The sequence below is a fragment of the Orbicella faveolata genome, unplaced genomic scaffold (genome assembly GCF_042242905.1).
Source record: "Orbicella faveolata isolate gen_17 unplaced genomic scaffold, um_ofav_v1 contig_1, whole genome shotgun sequence".
NCBI lineage: Eukaryota > Metazoa > Cnidaria > Anthozoa > Scleractinia > Merulinidae > Orbicella > Orbicella faveolata.
The window spans coordinates 23,585,464-23,605,610 of NW_028301536.1; the positions used below are offsets into that span (position 1 = coordinate 23,585,464).

The window sequence follows — 20,147 nt, forward strand, 5'->3', positions numbered from 1 at the left end:
GTGGCGAACGCGTGTTTACCGGAATGACCAATCAAAACTACAAGGATGATTTTGTGAACAATCCGTCCTTTGTCATAGGTTTCGTCGTAGCTAAGTCAATAGAGTTGTAGTGATGAAATATCCGGAGGTTATAATTATGGATTCGAATCCTACCGAGTCTAAAGAAACGCAGTTCCACCATTTCTTTTGTGGGATTGACGGTCAGAAGGAAATTATTTAGGTTGATTTTCAGCACTTCAAATTACTTTAGAGTAAGTTTTCTACTTTCCATTTACTGGGAAAGCCCTTCTTTAGCTAGTGGAGAGTGCAACTGAAACCGGAGAGTCTGAAGAAATCCAGTTTGAAACATGAAGTGATCCTGAAAGTGAAAGTACGTGTTGCGGAATCAGTGATAACGAAATGAGATTAATAGTGATCTATTAACTCACCCGTAATATGGCCAGACACCAAAAGTGGATGAAGACCAGCACGGGTTATATCGGATTACTGCAAGCAAATGCTTCTTGACAATTCCTCTTTTCCAGGTCTTGGGCTTCGAAAATTGTTTTCAATAGGTAATTGATAAAAGAGAAATCCAGATCCTCTTACCCATTCCCCCACCCAGTAATTCGAACACTCTCTAGTAAAGGGGTTTCGAGGGGTAGAAAATTCAGTCGATCATTTTAAATTCTTTACAAGGGGATTACAAACTGAACAGTTTGAAATACATATATACATTTGTAAAATTAATGATGTCTGTCACGGAACAAAAGCTAAGGACTCGTAACAAAAAGAAATAAATTAAAATTGGATTTTTAAGAAGATCAGGATCAGCAAAAGACTTACTGAAAAATAAACTTCAGAAAGCGTCAAGATTAATCAGAATGGCTAATTTATTGCTATGCCAACGTTCCCTGTAGTGGTCTGAAATACTATAGTGTTTATTCATAATAACATAAACAATCAAATATGCGGAAAAGGAAAAAAAAAAATGTCTAACTGGTCTCTCCCAATTAAACAGCAATAAGCGACCTACACCGTTTACAATGCCAAACAAAGCAATAGATAAGGAACACAAACAATTTCTAAGAACAAGAGAGCACAGGAAGGTTCAAATGAAAACGGTTGCAGATTAACTGCAGACGCAAGGCATGGTTTAAGTGCCACGCGCGCGCTGGGTTGACATGACGCAATCAACTACGCTACCAAGTACACGACTAAATTGAAAGCAAAATTTTCCTACTGTGACCAAATCAAGTTTAATGAACCTGTACTTAAACCAAGAACACCAGAACAGCAGAATATCGCTAACCACTAACTGTTAACGTCTTCCAGCTGAAAAACTAGCGGTTATCTGTCGAAAATTATACTAAAACTCAAACGTAAACATGTACCTGCAGATGGCGTAGTGCGCACGCAAAACAAGTGCGAGATACGCAAATGTTTTACTTACTGGGGAGGTGACAGGAAAAAATGTAACAGGCACTGTAAAGAGTTTAAAAGAGGATCAATAACTTTAAAAAACGCGTGGTTACCCGGCCTATATTTTATGTTATGAAATGGAAGTGGCAAGCCTATTCAGCAGGTGATTAGTTTCTGGCTGTGAGCAAAAGATATTTAGACTGTATTTTAGCTGAAACAGAGGAAGGCTGTCAGAGACGCTAAAAGTGCTATTGCAACGATTTTCTTATTAAAAACATACCAAAAATGGTTTTTTTATTACCATTTACCGTGTAGTTTCCAGATCTTTATAAATGTGTTTGCTTCTCTGTATGTAAAGGCGAATTCTAAAGAAAGCTGTGAAGAAATATCCGCTCTTTCTTTTTTCAGAAAGATGCTGATGTCAGCATTTTTGTTGAGATTCAAGGCTAATTATCTCGAAAAAATGCGTGGCTACCCTCTTTTTTCTTTGTGGATTCCGATAGCCCTTGCAAAGATCTACTTTTTCCGCAAGGTCCTAACCTGGCGCAAAAACCTTTGTATTTAGTAGGCACCGTCCTTAATGATAGAGAATTTCCTGTTTCAATGTGAAGCTAAACAAGAAAGCATTAAAAACTATTTCATGGCTTTTTTTTTGGGGGGGGGGGGGGATTAGTTACTGGTAAGAGAATGTCCAATTTGCTGTAATACCGCCTCTACTCCATCAATAGCTTATCGCGCTGTAGAAAACAGCAGTAACGAGCTTACTCGTTGAGGAGGAGGCAGCGTGGCCGAGTGCTTAGAGTGCCGGATTTGAAATCCGTAGGTCCCGGGTTCAAATCCCGTTCTGACCGCTAGCTGATGTTGTTCTCGGTAGCCCCGAGTTCAAATCCTCGGCTACGCTTGTAAATAGCCAATTGGTCTGTCCCCGCCAGTTGGGATTCTTAACCTAGTTATGTTTATTTCAATGTTTATTTATCATTGTTTGTTTACATTAATCCTGAAAAGCCCCAATGGGGAGTGGCCAATTAAGTAATGTATTTATTTATTTATTTTGGTGGGCTCCAGGGTAAAGCATAATTAAAACCAGAAACCTTCCTCTCCACCCTCGCGAAACAAAGTTATAATAACAAATAAAGAAACGAAACTACTAACTTGTAACATGACTTACATCTCCCGAAAACAAGACCAAAACTATTTCCTTCTTCCCCATTTCATGTTTTACAGAGAGAAATGTACTATTGTCTAATGGCTATGTTTAATTCTTCAGTTTGTTTGTTTGTTTTTTTTCATTTCCAGTTTTCATGTCGTTTCTGTTTTGCTTTCTATTTGACGTAAGGAGTGAGGGACTGTTTACTGCTTATTATTTTATGATCCAAGTTTGCAAAAAAATTCAATCTGACAGTCCTGGTTTAGACCTACTCGAGAGCCTTATTACATCTGATGAAACTAAACCTTCAGAACGATTGGTATTTTTTTTTAAAATTTATGATGACGTCACATGAAAAACGGCAATCGAATAATTCACCATTTTTTTACATATTCAATCGGTTTTTTTCATGATCTGCCTCCCCCATAGGCTTTCTTATTTGGAGTGATGGTTACCTGGTAACTATTATATTTTTTACTATCGCGCGGGCGACTGGGTACGAAGCAGTTCCTGATCGTGTTTCTTCCTTCTTGCGTGACTTAAATTTCGCGTGACTTTTCATTTCCGTGACTTGTGATACCAAAGTCTGGAGCGTTCTTCTCCAGCCGCCATGTTCGACTGAAAATTTGAGAACTTTCAACATTATGTGGAGATCAAAATAAATGGAAAGAGACACTTAAATTCGCTGTTTAAAATGTCTGCCATCGAGTACAACAATTTACTCTTTGAAATAAGTCAGAGACTCGAAGAGCTGAACGTGCTCGATCGTTTACTGTTTATGTGCAGAGGGAAGTTGGCGCCTGGTAGCGAAGACATCATTCAAGATGTGTTGTCGTTGTTTAAAGAACTGGAGGAACAGAGTAACCTTGGAGCTGATCGTATGGAGGTAATTAAAGGACTGTTGAAAAGTTTCAAGGAATGGTCCTTTTTTGGAAAAGTTGAAAAGTTCGAGAAGAAAAGGAAGAACTACAACGGCCTGCTGGAGCAAATCATTCGTACACTCGACGAGCTCAATGATGTGGAAAGACTCATCGCGATATGCAGAGGAAAGATTTCGGAGGAAAATGAAGGCCGAATTCACGATGTTCGCTCATTGTTTAATGAACTTGAGAACCAGAACAATTTGGACTATGACCGACTAGATGTCTTGAAAGGCATTTTAACTGAAACGGAGAAAAACGATCTCTTGAGGGAATTGAAGGAGTTCGAAGAAAGAAGAAAGCAGAAGGATGACTTTGAAAGGAGAAAAGGTATATGTTTTTCTGTGTCTTTAACCATGGAATCAGTCACAGTAGAAGACTATGTGAGCCAGTGAAAAATTCGCTGTGTTTATATCCAGTACATACGTACGTAATTGGGTTTCGGTACGCCAAACAAAGTGTCGTCGACATTTAAAATACACTGAACGTTTCAAAGCAAGGTTTGCACCAGTTTGAGGAAGAAAGTAACATTTATAAAGTTGAACTGAAGCAGTTGAAATCATTTTAAAGATCAAATGCCATTTTAATTCATACGTAAACATTAAGGCCGGAAAATTTACTTAAGAAAGGGAGATTCTGCAATTCAAGAACAGTTTCTATGCTCCGCTGAGTTGCAATAAAAGCAAACTTGAATCGTATTTTCAGAGTGCGGCCTCGCTCGCTGAATTGATCATTTTTGATCCTGATTAAAATCCACCTCTTGATCTGAAAATCGCGTATTACTCCGCACGAATATTTCTAGTTAAATTTGGAAAATAAAAAGCAAGGCCCTTTAATTTATGTGTTAATCGAGTGCGGTGCAAACAATAATAAAGGGTAATAGGAATTCATTAAATGAGTTCAGGATTTCAAATAGCTAATTTATACTCTTACCCTCTCCCTTTGTTCAGAGGACTTCAGAAATGACGAGAATAGCTTAACCACAGTGTTGGTTGATAGCGATGAGGAGGTATTAAACAGTCTGTGTTCATCTGGCCACCCCCTGTGAAATTGTGCAATATGAATCGACGTTGATTGCAAAAACACCTTCACGGGAGCTCATTTTGGGTTTCTAATTCCCCCATCTTTTGTTTGTTTTATTGATTTTATGAGGAAGCTTATTCGAGCTTTACAGCAGTACGGAGTCATATTGCACTATCTCCAAAGCACTCTGATTTGAGAGAATCTTGCATCTTGTAACACGGCAAGTTTAACTAAAGTGCGTTTGTGTGTATGACGTTCTGTGTTTTGTTTTAGCACAAGCAGTTGCTGTCGCTTCATCCATTGGGAATACGTTGATAGGTGGTAAGCTGTGAAAGTTGTTCTCTGTCGCTTGTAAAATGGCTGTTTGGCTTTTAAGTTAGCTATTACTGCAGCTTATTGTAATATTTTATAGGCTGCTTTCTCTGAACTGCATTGGTCAGGGATCTATTTATTTCGAGCAAAAGTCGGGTCAAAAAGTAACTAATGTGTTCAACTATACTTACATAAGAATACTTCTCGAAAGCAGACGCAGTTGTGGTCTCTCCAACATAAACGGTAAATTGTTAACCCTGTAAAAAGTAAGTCAACATTTACAACTAGACAAGAACCCCATCAGGCCTAGGTGCCCCCAACCCCCTCCCCTCCCTTCGTATTATTATTTTTGGGGGATTCTACCCGTGCTACCCAGGCAAATATTGTCTGACACTCTATATAACTCCATATTGTTTTTGTTCTTTGCATTTCCTCAGTGCTAAACATCAAGACAGTATTCAAAGTGGTTGCAGGTGGTATAACAGTAGTGTCTACCATGGAAGTCTTGAGTCGTTGGTCCACGTTTGACCAGCTAGTTACCGCCGTTAATAGCTGCGTTCTTCCCGCTGGCACCAGTCTGGTGAATCTAACTGACGGCTGTGTGTGCCTCACAGTTCAAGCTGGAACTCTATCAGCTCTTACTACCTTGTGGAATTTATACCAAGATGGGACGCTGGAGAGACGGCTGTATAACTTCTTTGTGACTGACGAAGTAAAAGAACGTGCAGGTGGAGAGAAAGTTGAAGTGAATGTGACCATCGAAGAAGAAGAATACGACAAAGCCTGTTGGGAGTTGATCAATGAAGCTCGAGGTAATAGAACTTGATTTCTTTAACTTTCTACTCAATCAGCAAAAACGTTTTATTCTTTTTTTTGGTTAAAATAATCTATTGACCTGTCAACCTGTAAGAGAAGTACAGTGCAAAATTGAGAAATTCTAACAATGAAACCTAAAAACTTGGAAATCTCTCACAGAGATCGCTAACGTGAACTGTGATGGGTTTGATGGTTGCAGCGGGAGAATTGTGACATGTTGCATGACATGCCCTTATTTGTCAAACCCGTATTTAGAGATTCCCGGATGTGCGAAAAGTGTATTCTTCTCGCCATTAAAAGATGACTTCTTATGTCTGTTAAGTGCTCTCTGGCATATTGATACAAGAATCAAGGAGACTATGTTGAAGGAAAAACAAATTTACCTGAAAATTAAATGCTTGACTTTATCAATCAATCGGTTGATCGATCAATTGAAGAAGTTGCTAGACATTTTCTGTATCAATTTGGCTATGGGAAAATATCATGTATGTATGTATGTATGTGTGCGTGTATGTATGTATGTATAATAGTTTTCCAGGGTGTGTGTGTGTGTGCGGGGTGGAGGAGGGTGGGGCGAAGGGGGACACGTTCCTCTGATTCCTCAAAAATGTCGCTTTTTCTCTCTTGCTTTTAACTGATAGATTCTTTTGTTCCCTAATATTCACCGTCAACGTCAAAGAACGGAGAAACGATAGTTTTCAAAATAAGACTCCTGGTCTCCTTGTCGCGCTGATTTCTTGGCAGGATTAATGTAATCTATACAGTCTCTTAGTTTTAGAAACTGCAGGAATTGGTAATGGAGAAAGGGTACGGAGAAACTCTGATTCAGCTGTATTTTTTCGACCTAAGGAAGAAACACCAGTGTTAAAGATAATCAACGAGAGAATAGCAGTTCTAGAGAGAAAAATCCAGCAATTGCCTCCTGAGATTCTAGAAGATTGCAGTCCTGAAGAAAAAGCTACTAAATTTTCGAGACAACAGGAAAGTTGGAAAGGTAATAATAAAAATTTTACAGAAGCCGGCGGTAAACGTTGCTGTCAACCTCGACGGAGTATTTTATTACGCTACAAGAAAGAGAAGAAGGAAAAACAAAATAAAAAGCATTTGGCGTAACTTGTGTTTTTATGAAACTCGAAAGGCCTCGGAGACTTAACCCAACACTAGTCGTACACCAAAAAGTAAATAACCTCCATAGAAATATGCATGCTCCAGAACCCTTTCCTTACAACCCTGTGGGCAAGCTTACGTTTGAGTCACACGGGAGAGGGACAAAGCCTTGGGGATAAACCAGCAAAAGCCTGGCGTCAAAGTTGATAAGACACTTGCGCGTGTGTTCAAACGCGAGCCTGCTCGTTGGCTGCCCCAGAGTTTTCGACAGCTGTACGAGATTTGTACAGGGATTCAGTGAGCTAAACTGGTCCCCAGTCCGCATAAAATCCCAAATTGACGCTGCGTAAAGATGCAAATGATTTCGCATGTGACGTGAATTTTATGGTTATATAAGTTTGGTCCTTCCATTATCTTTTAAAGGCTCAATTAACTCTTCAGTTGCCGTCATAAGTTCAGTTGCAAAACAATCAGATCCTATAAACACGTTGTAGTTACATTTGTTATATATTTACTGTTGTTATATTTTTAACCAAAGATAAAAGAGAAGGCCGGGAGAAATTTTTGGATAGTAGCCTGTACAGTGGGCGGCTCTCTTATTCCTCTTACTTTCGTCCGAATCCATCCAAAGAAGTATATCACGTATGATGCTCCCATAAAAGAATTTTGATATTGAATAATTATTATTTTACAAAGCTCTCGAAGCTGGAGAGACAGATGAAGGAACAGAGGAGCTGGAAGTATCTTAACGGCATAAGGTTAAATCAATGGATCCAGGAAAGCTTGCTTTTGTTCAGAAGTATTTAGAAGATGTCCAAGACACTCGTAGCATGACGACAGAAGCAAGTGACAGTGGTTTGGCAACACACACTGCAGCATCTGAACTTGGAACCGAAGAAATAAACGGTAAACTTGTAATGTTATTTTATTGTTCACTTACTCAAGTTGTGAAATTTTTCCAATTTTCCTGTTAGTGTTAGACCATGAATTGAGTAAAAAGTGCAATTATGGAAAACTTTGCAACTTAAGGAATAATTAAATTATACTTTAATATGTTGATTATTTTCTTTGCAGTTAGTAGTAAACTTTGCTTGAAAGACCTGAGCGATGATGTCACTGATGAATTGATTAAAAGGCTACAAGCTGATGGGGCTGCGTTCGAAAAATTTTATCAATTTTTTGGGCTCAAAATGGGAGTCCGGTATCCGTTAAAAGGCATATTCCCATTGGAACTAATTTAAAAAATGTTTCCCGACACTACAGTCAGCGTGTTGAAAGAATGTTTTGAGGCCCTACGGTTGTACGACCTCGTTGAGTTTATGGAAAAAGTAAAACCACGTTCCCTTCGTCCTGCTGTTTCCCCAGAACAAATACAAAAATTGCGGAGAGCAGATGATCGGCCCACAAAGTATCACAGTGATGTGGCAGTCTTGGTTGTCAATCACACTGTCGAAGAGGACATTGTTGAAAGGGAAGACGCGGAAAAGATTGAAAAATTTTTTAAAGATTTAGATTCGCGGAACGAAGTGGCGATAATATCATTGGCTAGTTCACAGGAGGCCCTTGAGTGTCTGCCGGAGCTAAAAGAGGGTAACCGCAGAATTGAATACCACCTTGAGACAGTGGAAAGACTCGAGAGTGTACTTCAACGGAAAGCGCATTTAGAGGAGGAATTGGAGAGAGTAATGCAGTTGGAGAAAGGGCGTGAACAAAGACGGAGACTGGAACTGGAACTGAGTGAGGTTAAAAAGGAGGAGCTGTGGTATAGAGGAGAAATGGAAATCGTTGCTAAAGTGAAAAGGGATATGAAAAAGCTGAAAGAGAAGGAGAATACGAAACCCATATCAACGGCTATGGACGAATGGATTCACAATCAAGGTTAGTTGACCGACTTCATATACATTCATACATGACATACATGTTTATCCAAATGAATTCGAAAAGGGAGTTTTAATATAACTCTCCTAAAAAAGAATAAAAGTTACAATTAAAATTACATTAAAAGGTATTGAACGAGGAAAAAAATATTTGGTAAATTACAATTTTAAAAATGATCTGAGTCTTAATTTAAAAAGTTCGAGGCTTCCTGCCTCAACAATGTTCTTATTTAGACTGTTCCAGTCACCAGTCACTCTAATGAAAAAAGAATGTTTAAAAGAGTTGATTCTAGTTGAATTAAAAAAAAGTTTATATGAGTTTCATAAGAAACGTGCTTAAAACGTACGCAGCGAATAAAGATGATTTCCAAGTATAGCGAAGCCACTTATTCAAATTGAGTAAAACTTGATATCTATGTCTCGAGGAAAATGAAGTTAAGCTATCTATAATCTGTAGAGACGCGGTGTCCTCATGGTTTGTGCGCTCGTCCCCAGATCGAGTGGTCCGGGTTCGAGCCCTGGCCGGGGACACTGTGTTGTGTTCTTGGGCAAGACACCTAAGACCGAGTTTACCAGAGGACCAGGCAGGGGTGATACATGCCATCTCTCCTTTTTGGATGAAACTTTGCCAAATTGAAGGTACTACCCAACAACTCTAAAAGACAAAGTGGGCCGGCTTTGGGATTTTCCCCTTAGGAGTTAGACCACCCCCTCTGGTTTTTGGACCAAAATCCCAAACATTTCACTGAAATAAGCATCAAATTTAGACACCACTCCTGCTTACAGAATGCATTGAATTTTATTGATATTTAACACAAATATAGATTGGACCTATCTTAGTTCACATCAGGAGTTTCAAGTCATTTGATGTGACAGGTGCCAATCAAGGATTGTCATTTCCTACCCATGTCACGCAACATTTAGCTATAAGGTAAATTAGCTCAAATTCTGACTCAAATATCGCTTAAGTCCAACTTTCTAAATCAAAACTAATTTTACCACAGTTTAGAGTCACCCTTGGCCTAATGAAATCAAGAATAAAATTTTTGGCATCTGTTATTTGTTGGTAACAAAAGCTGTTTAAACAACGTGACAAAAGACTAGTTTTAACAAAGAGACAAGGGCGAAATCTAAAAATATTAGACATTATAGAATCAGTTTGTCAAAGTTATTTCTACGTTAATGTCATTAACAAAGTCTTTAAATATTATTTAGGGCAGTGGAAGCTCAAGACGTTTCCATAGCAACCGCTAGTTTGATGTGGGTTTGGCCAAAAATCAACTTTCTTTGACATAATTCTGTAGTTTTTTTTTTCAGTTTTCTTCATCAAATTCCAGAAATTCACCAATTTGTACATTTCATAAGTATTCTGGCTTGATTTTGTATTAATTTCTGTTATTTCTCGACTTTTTAAGAAAAAAGTAAAATCCAAGATGGCGGATCCAAGTTGGCGGTTCAAATGACGTCATTTGACATCATATGATGTCACAACCAGTGATTATGGTATCATTTTGTAGAACAAGTTCAGGGCTATCTAATCAATGTAAGTTTGTTTCGCTGTGCCTTATCAGAACGAAAACCCAAGGGGATTCAATTCACTTCCCCCTTGTACCACGGTGGGGGTAAGAGTTAGCTTGTACGTCCGCGGGTTAAATAACAGTGCAAAACACCTAAATTTTATTCGTACAATCTAAATATGGGAATGAACATTGACTAGTCAGATGAGAATTTTTCTCGGCCTATCTTGCTTTTTAGATTACTCTTGATACCCCGTTCAATCATTACAGGTCATTAATACTTGATCTTGCAATTGATTATTGTCAACTCCTACTTTACATTCGGCATACAAACTCATCAATCCTGAGAAGTATTCTCTGCTGAAACTATTGTTTGCCCCCATTCTAAGTTCAAAAAACCCTTGAGATATTGATTTTGCTGCATCAGGCATGCAAGTAAATCTTGGTAAACACATATATAATACTTGAACTGTAAGACTGAGCTTCAGCTAGCGTTTTTCTTCTGAAAAGTTCCTATACTGAATTAGCCACAGATAAATTTTATACCTCAAAGATGTTAGCACAAAATATTATAAATAATCGCATATCTGCAAGTAAGAAGATGTGTGATAAAAAAATGCAATTCTGAGAAAAAATTGAGCCTTGAGAAGATCTAGCAGCTAAAATTATCTTAAAAACCTGGGGTCCAAGCGAGCACACATAACAACATACACGGCACCAGTACCTTAGGTTTAGCAAGGTTTGGCCCTGGTTGAACTTTTTGAATTTTTCTAGGCACTCAAGAACCTTGAGTGGCTCTCAACTATCGTTTTCTTTTCTGCTCAGTAACCTCCAGCGTACATCCGTAGCTCCATAGCGCTGTGAAATAAGTAATTTGTTTTTTTTTTTTTCTGGTCACAAGACTGTGTTACATATTCTACATGGTGGATGGTAAAGTAGCTGGAAAGTAGTGCTGTTTTCCTACTGCAAGCCTGGTCAAGATCTCTTCTGCTTAATCTTGAGAAGGACTCAGATCATCCTGGTGTATGGTGAGTTGGCCACTTCTGTACATCACAGACAACCTGCAGAAGTACTGGGCTATTTGGTCTGCAGCAAGCTAATCTTCTTTGCTGGACATTTTCCTGCCACTGCTGTCTTGCAGAGTCTCATCTTACTGCACTCATCCACTACATTTTCGTCCTGTGTCCTCACCTTCCAGGAATGTTCTTTTCACTTTCTCAGAAAAACGGGCTCGTCAGACCCATCCCTTTGAGATTTCTCATGTGGATCATGATCACTAAAGGACGTTTGGGATTTCAACCCATTTTATTTTGAAACTGTCTATGCCGTTTCTTTCTCTAACCTCATTAGGTGTTTACCCGCTGATCAATGTGTTTCTGCATACTGCAAAATACTGGTATGTTTTTGTGAATCCCTCCTCAGGGTAGGAGGAATACACTCTCGTAGCTTTGACAACTTGGGACTCGTCTTCAATAGATTGCAAGGTCCTAGACCATAGTTAATTGAGGGGAATGGTTATGAAGCCCGGCAAACATCAAAGGAGCAAACAAAGATGCCAAGATTTGTGTTGGAAGGTCCATGACCATGCGCAATCTTTTTTGTGCTCATACACTATGCATGAATTATGTAACCAAAACGTTTCTATTGGTTAGTTCCTCAGTCAGTAGTATACAACAATTGTGTTTTGTGCAAGTTCAAGGCCAAAAAAGAGAACAAATACATATACAACAAAGAACTTTGTTGAGTTTTATAATAATCCCCTTCTATTAAGTAGGCCTAGACTGAGGCTGTTGGAGCCGACACTTGTCAAACTCCTGGATCTAGAGGTAGCAGTCTCTCTTGTGCACAGTACATTTAAGGGCTGCTCTACGCATAAGTCTGTAGGCCCTTGAGGTCTTTCAAATCCATTCCTCATTGTACAGGTGTGAAACGTTTACCAGGGCCCACATCATAAGCCTTCTACACTCTCAAACCTAAAACAAATTTAGAGACAGGATCCCAGACTCTTGAGTCTTAAGAATATTATTGATATGCCTGGCACCCTTCAACCCGCCGTAGGATATCACTAGCACTTTTGATGTCGTCGCCTTCATTTATGCTGCAACGCACATGGCTCTTCACTGTGGCAGTTCATCTGTCACAGACATCCTTTCCAACCTGCGGATCACTGAAATCACATCTGACGATCTTAATGCCTGTGCACTCTGTAAGGCTGGTAAGTGAGTAAGTAAGTAAGTAGTTAAGTAAGTACGTAAGTAAGTACGTAAGTAAGTACGTAAGTAAGTACGTAAGTAAGTACGTAAGTAAGTAAGTACGTCAGTACGTCAGTCAGTCAGTCAGTCAGTCAGTCAGTAAGTCAAGTTTATTGTGTATATACACTTAGCTTAGCTGGAAAGTGAGAGGATGAGATGAGAACAAAGGTGACATCCGGTATGTATTGTCACGCTTTTCTTTCAAAAAAAGTTACAATTGAGCAAAACATCGAAGCCATTCTTAACATTGGAGTGTGCACATCTATAAATATAGATTAAAATCCCTTGTGCAGTGGTCTAAGCTATATCAAATGACTAGATCATGTGTCATTCATTCCCAATTAAACAGATTTATATAAAGCAATTATAAATGCACTGACCTACAATTAAAGGGTTCTCTGACTTCTCTGGACATATTTACGACAATGAACATGTTTGCTTTACAGCTAATAATATAAAAGAATATTCAATAAATGATAATAAAAACAAACTATTAATAATAAATAATAACAGCAATAAATATAAATAAGAATAATTAATAATAATAATAATAATAATAATAATAATAATAATACCAGCAAATTATTAATTATCACTTGGTGATATTATTTACTGCTGACCAAGGTCTTTGGTTCTTTTCCCCATGCTTTCAAAGTTATATCCACAATGTTTATTTTCAAATCAATCAAGATTTACTTGCCCGCTGATGCAGCAAGGTAACAAAAGTCAAAGATTTTTTTTAACTCGATTCGCATGAAATGGATATTCATTGGGTGAGCTCAAGAGTTAATATATGAGGGCAAACAATAATTTCAGCGAATAATACTTGTCAGGATTGATGAGTGTGTATGCCGACTGTAAAGTAATAGTTGACAATAATCAATTGCAACATCAAGCATGTGACCCGTCCGTGATAATCGAGCAGGGTTTCAAGAGTAATCTAAAAAGTAAGATATGCCCAGAAAAACTCTCATCTAACTAGTCAATGCTTTAGAATTTTAATATCATGTTTTGCACTGATATTTTAACCCGCGGACGCACAAGCTAACTCAGAACCCTACCGTGGTACAAGGGGGAAGTGGATGGAACCCCTTTGGGCTTTCTCTCTGTTTTGGGCTAGCGAAAAAAATTTACATTGATTAGATAGCCCTGAGCTTGGTCTACAAAATGATACCATATATGTTGGTTGCAAAATGATGTCATTTGACCGCCATCTTGGATCCGCCATCTTGGATTTTACTTTTTTCTTAAAAAGTCAACAAATAACGGAAATTGATACAAAATCAAGCCAGAATGCTTATTACATGTACAAACTGGTGAATTTCTGGAATTTGATGAACAAAAATGAAAAACAAACTACAGAATTATGTCAAAAAAAAGTTGATTTTTGGGCAAGCCCACATCAAACTAGGGGTTGCTATGGAAACTTCAAAAATGATGGACACACAATTGACATATCAAAATATTCGTGAAGGATGAATGAACAGCTACTGAAAGTTTCAGCCCCTTAGAGTAAATCGTCTTTTCAAAATTTTGAAAAAACCTTATTGGGGGATGGCATTCACCCTTCCCCTCAACTTGTACGTGCGAGGGTTAAGGGATATTACAAAGAGTTTTGCATTCATTGAGCTTCCACTGCCCTAAATAATATTCAAAGACTTTGTTAATGACATTAAGGTTACAGTATACCTTCGGGTCGGCAATTTTCTTCAAATTTGGATTTTTGGGTCAAAATAGAGGTCGAAGAATAATCTCTAATTTCTGAAAAAAAATTTTGAAAAAGGCTAAATATTGGCGGAGAAATGGCGGTTTTACGTTTTCACCGGAAGTAAAAGTTTACCTCTTGATTGACAGCCCTATGGCGCGTATGCAATCAACCGAGACGATTTTCGCGGGAATTACCTATATGGATGTCACGAATTGACTACTCAGTTGATCAGCATTGTTGTTCTGACTACCCAACATTTTTGATATTAGGCGTGTCTCTATTAAGTTATAAGTAAACATAGACCACGTTTAAACCATGGACCGGTTCGAAAAGGCGAAAACAGCGAAGAACGAATGAAAATACATCAATGAGTGAAGAAGCGAAAGTTCGCCACGCGGATGAAGCTATAGTTATCGTATAAGGCGGGCAAATATTCGTGGTGAGAGAAAAGAAAGGTTCTGTAAAAATTCCGGAACTTGACAGCAATAACAGGGATGCTGACAGAGACTCTTCTGATGAGTCCGATATCGACGAATCGTCGGACTCATTGAGACCATTTGAAATATTATCCATGCACAGTTGCTCACACACAGTAGCTCTCCGCGCTGTCTTTTGTTTGTTTCCTTCGCTCAGCCACTCTAGCGTTCGTATCCTTTTTAGTCTTCCCCATTTTGCCAGACCAGCTTCAAGAAATACCGAGCTACAGAAAAATTATCTCTCTGCCTTCGGTTCCTTGAGCGCATTGCGAAACACAAGAGTTTTTTAGAGATTCGCGCGTAAATTTCACCAGGAGGTTAACGGTAGTAAACTTTTCCTGCACTGATTGGCTTAGTTACCTGAGAACCCAGTTGAAGGCGTTTGTGGGCGGAGTTTGTTCGCAAAGCAAAAAATTTTTCTTAGCGCTGTTTTCTCGAATAAATTTTTTCACTTGAAGCAGACACTTTAAAGAGTTATAACTCAAAGGAAATTTGTTCAATTGCTCTTAAATTTGGACAGTGGCTAGTTTAACATATAAACTACAAAAGCGTGTCTGGGAATTGTTAATTTCGAAATACTTTTTCTTCGAGAGCGATTTTTGTACGATCACTCCACATTTTTTTAATCCTATTTCGAAAATGTTCTGTAACTTTTTACTGCAATCGAATATGCCAAAACGCAGACACGTTTTTTAAGCGCTTTGGGCCCTGAAACCGAGGAAAAAATTAAATTGGCGAAAAACGAAATTCGCTTTGACTTGTAGCTTTCGAAAGGTGATTCGGGCGCTCGCATTTAGTGGTCGTGAAAAATTCGACAATTCATTTTCTTTCAAAATTGTTGGTATAGTTTGATAGCCAGCTCCATAAGCTTTAATTTGATATGGGGGTTTAGTTATCTACAGCTTAAACTGCACGCGCTACATCGCTTGCGCGCGAGACACCCCTGAAGGTATACTGTAACCTTAACGTAGAAATAACTTTGACAAACTGATTCTATAATATCTAATATTTTTAGATTTCGCCCTTGTCTCTTTGTTAAAACTAGTCTCTTGTCACGTTGTTTAAACAGCTTTTGTTACCAAAAAATAACAGATGCCAAAAATTTTATTCTTGATTTCATTAGGCCAAGGGTGACTCTAAACTGTGGTAAAATTAGTTTTGATTTAGAAAGTTGGACTTAAGCGATATTTGAGTCAGAATTTGAGCTAATTTGCCTTATAGCTAAATGTTGCGTGACATGGGTAGGAAATGACAATCCTTGATTGGCACCTGTCACATCAAATGACTTGAAACTCCTTGTGTGAACTAAGATAGGTCCAATCTATATTTGTGTTAAATAGCAATAAAATTCAATGCATTCTGTAAGCGGTAGTGGTGTCTAAATTTGATGCTTATTTTAGTGAAATGTTTGGGATTTTAGTCCAAAAACCAGGGGGGGGGGGGGGGGGTGGTGTAACTCCTAAGGGAAAAATCCCAAAGCCGGCCCACTTTGTCTTTTAGAGTTGTTGGGTAGTACCTTCAATTTGGCAAAGTTTCATCCAAAAAGGAGACATGGCATGTATCACCCCTGCCTGGTCCTCTGGTAAACTCTGTCTTAACTCTCACAGAGCCTCTCTACACCCAGGTGTACAAAATGGGTACCGACGAATTTAATACTGGGGGTAACCCTGCGATGGACTAGCATCCCATCCAGGGGGGAGTAGAAATATTTCCAGTCGTTTCATGCTACAGAAACCGGGATAAGCTCCGACCTGGTGGACCACTTGCCCCGTATGCAGACTTAACCTTACCTTTACCTATCTACAATCTGTTCATTGTTCAATCTCATTTTTGGGTTCTAATCATTTCTGCCATATTGAACCATTTTTTGCTGTCATGGAACCATAGTCAGTAGCCGGATGTAGAAGAGGTTGGTCTGTACCCCGATATGAGGGCGTGTGACTTTCGTGATGGATCTATTGCTTCCCTATGTACTTGGCGGTTTTGCCTCACTATAAAGACGACCATTGATATTTTTTAATCTTTTTTTCTATAGAGAAATTCACCTGTGTTGCGGTATTTATAATCAGTGATGACGAGTTATACAGTGAAGCAGTGTCGGAGGAACGTGTTGTTGAGAAGTTGACATTAATTCCAGATCATACCAAACTCGTGTTCAGCCCTTACGGGTGGAAAAGCATTGATTAAGTTCGCGAAACGCTTCATGTAAGTTATTCTAGTTTGGGCTTGCCATTCTTCACTCAGATGATTGAGATTTTCAACAAGCGTTGGCAAAAATTAGATCTTATTTCCATGATGCAAGAATTAAAGAGAACTACCGTCAAAGATTATCATATGTGTTATGGGCATTTCATTTCTATCAAGAACAGATTGTCTGGACTTCCGACATTTCAGAAAAAGGAAGAGGAGCATTCCTCTTAAATTACATTTACCGTGTGTTTAAGCGCTTAGTTACTACTGATTCTTAGCTAGCAAGTTCTTTAATTGTTTACAGCTTTAGGTGATAGATAGTGTGACTTCCTAGTCACGCCCAGCAACCTCTTTCCTATTTTTCTTCCGTAATTTAAGGAAACCCTACACGTTTCCACAGTACAGGCCATCGAATCGTTATTTTGAAAGGCTGTAGAAAGAAAGAGTTTCCACTGAGCTTTCACTTTACAAAGTTAGTCGTCAAATTTTCAGTAATCTAAATCTAAGTAAGTCTTTATCATTCACAATGGTTTTTATTTTCCCTTTTTGCCTCACTTCTCCCTGTGTTTGGCTTATGAAATTTCCTTTAACCGCTCAATCAGTCATGCGTGAAGTCATATTCTATTTCCTGCGCTTCCATTGGCGTTACTTGTATTTGCTTTTTTGCCATCAACGGTTCGTTGCTTTGTTTGTGCTGACTGCACTTACCGTCGTGATTGGTTTCGTTTCGGTTTTTGACACTCAATTGATGAAAACCGTTCTTAGTATACTGGTTTAGTTGTTATGAGCGGATTATTTATTTAATGCTGACTCCCTTGCTGTTAGACTTAGCCTCAGTCAAACAAGCTGCATTCTGTGACGTGTACTTTTGCTATCGTAACGCGTACAATTATAGTTGTAACTATCCGTTTTTAATTAGGGTCTGTAAATAAATTCCGTTTCGTCGAAAGACAGTGAAGGTCAGTGAACCTTTCTAAGTTAAAATGAAGAACAGTGCGATTTTTAGTGCCCTTCTTAACTGACAGACAGCAGAAAACGGTCACCTCATGAGGTTTTTGAAAACCTGGAAAAAGAAATGTAGGTCATTTGCGGCCGTGTTTACTGATTAGTCACTTGACTGGCTGGATCTCTTATATAGTAGCGTCAGATTTCAATGCCTCACGGTTAGGTTTTCCCGGTTTCTATTGTCCCTGCAAAGTTTTATTTCAAGTTTTCTGTCTCGTAGAATTAGCTATTAATGACATTCAAGGATTGATCTGTTTTGGATTATCAGTTTTAGTCTGCTATTGCTTACTTGTCTTAAGTTCAATTCACGCTTTTGTTAGTGAGCGCCTCCCGGGGATTTTGCGAGACAAGAGAACATGATATTTTTTCAGGAGCCATAATCGGGGACGAAGACCGTAAGCGCGCGCCATTTCTAGTATAGGGGTTGTCCCAGGAGCGGGGGAGAACACTCTGCGCGCCTGGCACTTTTTGTGTGTTTGGATCATCCAACAAAAAGTGACGTCACATCCGGTAAAAAAGCGGGCTGAGCGGCGAAATAAAATTTGACTGCGACATAATCGTTCTCCCTGTAAGTAAAACAGCAATATTTCGCGATCGGCGGGATATTTCTAACGTTTTATTTGGCCATGATAAACAAAATTTTGTCTTCTTCCTCGCCATATCGTTTGTTTGTGGAACAGAACAATTATTTGTTCAAAAAGACGCTGTTTTGAAGGCGTGTGTTTTTACGAAATGTCGTCGTTTCTTCGTAACTGAATTCCACAGGAATCATCGTTTACGTGGAAATAATGAATTCTAGGTAAGTTGCACTCAATTCAAATATCCTATTCTCTTAGGTAGGTATTACACTGAGAGAAAAGTGCCATGTCAGTTTTCTAGCCGTGGGAGAACCTATTTAACAGAAGCCCATTTTTTGAAATTTACCATTAACAAACACAGAGCTGTTAATCGTATCACACTGTAAAGATCCACACACATAACGGGGCGGAACTTTCTTGCCAATCGACACTAACTCAAATTCTTGTTCTTGCTTGTGACTCAAACTGGCATTATAAATTCTGTTACGATTTGTTAAGAACCTTAAACGAGATATCTTAATGTTTCCCTCGGTAATCCCTTAATAATGGCAAACGCTTCCTTTAACATGTACTTTAGCAGGCCGTGAACCCCTTAAATATAAACAAGAGGATATTTTTATGGGCGATTCAGTAATCGGGGCATGTCGTGTTTTTTTTTTCAGTTATAGTGTAATTTATTTTTCTGTTTCAACAGTGTTAAATGTCAGTGACACTATAAAGTTTCAATACACCCCCCCCCCCCCGCCCGATCCTGTGAGGTCAAGCATGCACCTTTAATTGCTTCGATTCCTTTCAATTGCCTTGTTTACAGAGCAAGTTCCCTATCTTTTAATTCCTAACTATCAAATGTCTTTGCAACTTATTTTGAAAGGTTACCTAGACATTTTGCCCTATTTTCAGTTTGCTTTCTCTATATAAGCTTACATCAAGACATTTCAGTTCCAGAGAATGAGAGAACCCTAGCAATTCTGACAATTCTCTCTCATAGAGTTCAATTATTTTAATTCATCACGCTTTCAATGTGCGATCTTAACAAACTGTTTGCAAACAGTAATGACATATCATGCCCCAACACCCAGCCATAAAAGGAAGTCTGGGAACAGGTAATAGCAACAATGACACTACCAGGCTGGTGAATGTTACAAGCTATTATGAACTCATGTCTGACAATGATGAGTGACCATGAAACATGGTGCGGTGAAACTGAACAACCAGACTGCAACTGACATTGCTAGTGTTAGTGTTGTGAAAGTGATTGCTAGCTAGTAGTGTCTGTGAACTTGGACCAGACCAGAAAAGAAAAGGTTCCATACTAGAAGTTGACTGAGAGTAACAAGTTTGTTCTCAAAAACTGAAGAAGCTGCCTTATCAGACAGTCTTAAAGCCAGCTTCATCGCAACTTGTCAAGAGTTCCTGGCTTGTGTATGTGGGAGGACTCCTTGTAAGGATATATATCAGGAAGCTCTGCTCAAAAGTTTTCAGGCTTCAGATATAACTATTAAAGGGTAAGGGATTTCTGACAAGTTGAATTCAGGTGTATAATGAAAGGGTACCGAGATCTTTCTTTTGGGATTTCCTTCTTCTAGCTCTAAAATGTTGTTGATAATCTCTCATTTACTCTCATGAGCCAGAATGAGGGGATTCTGATATATTGTTCAAAAAGATATTTTAAAACTACTTTCTAAGGGTTTAGAAAAGTATTAAGGGGTTGGACCTTGAGGTGCAGCTTCCCCATTTAAAACTATGTAAAATACCTCCCCCCCCCCCCCCCCCCCCCACCTCTCCTTGTGTAAAAAGGATGTTCAAATTGTTTTCTGG

General features: G+C 38.7%; 1 pseudogene across 1 annotated transcript; it reads left to right on the forward strand.

Moving 5' to 3' along the window:
- Positions 1-2,678: 2,678 nt before the first annotated feature.
- Positions 2,679-19,632, forward strand: LOC149118456 (uncharacterized; annotated as a pseudogene). Its single transcript, XR_016201566.1, has 7 exons — positions 2,679-3,798; positions 4,765-4,812; positions 5,241-5,615; positions 6,398-6,613; positions 7,423-7,632; positions 7,801-8,604; positions 16,592-19,632. The product of XR_016201566.1 is annotated as an uncharacterized LOC149118456 (transcript).
- Positions 19,633-20,147: the final 515 nt, after the last annotated feature.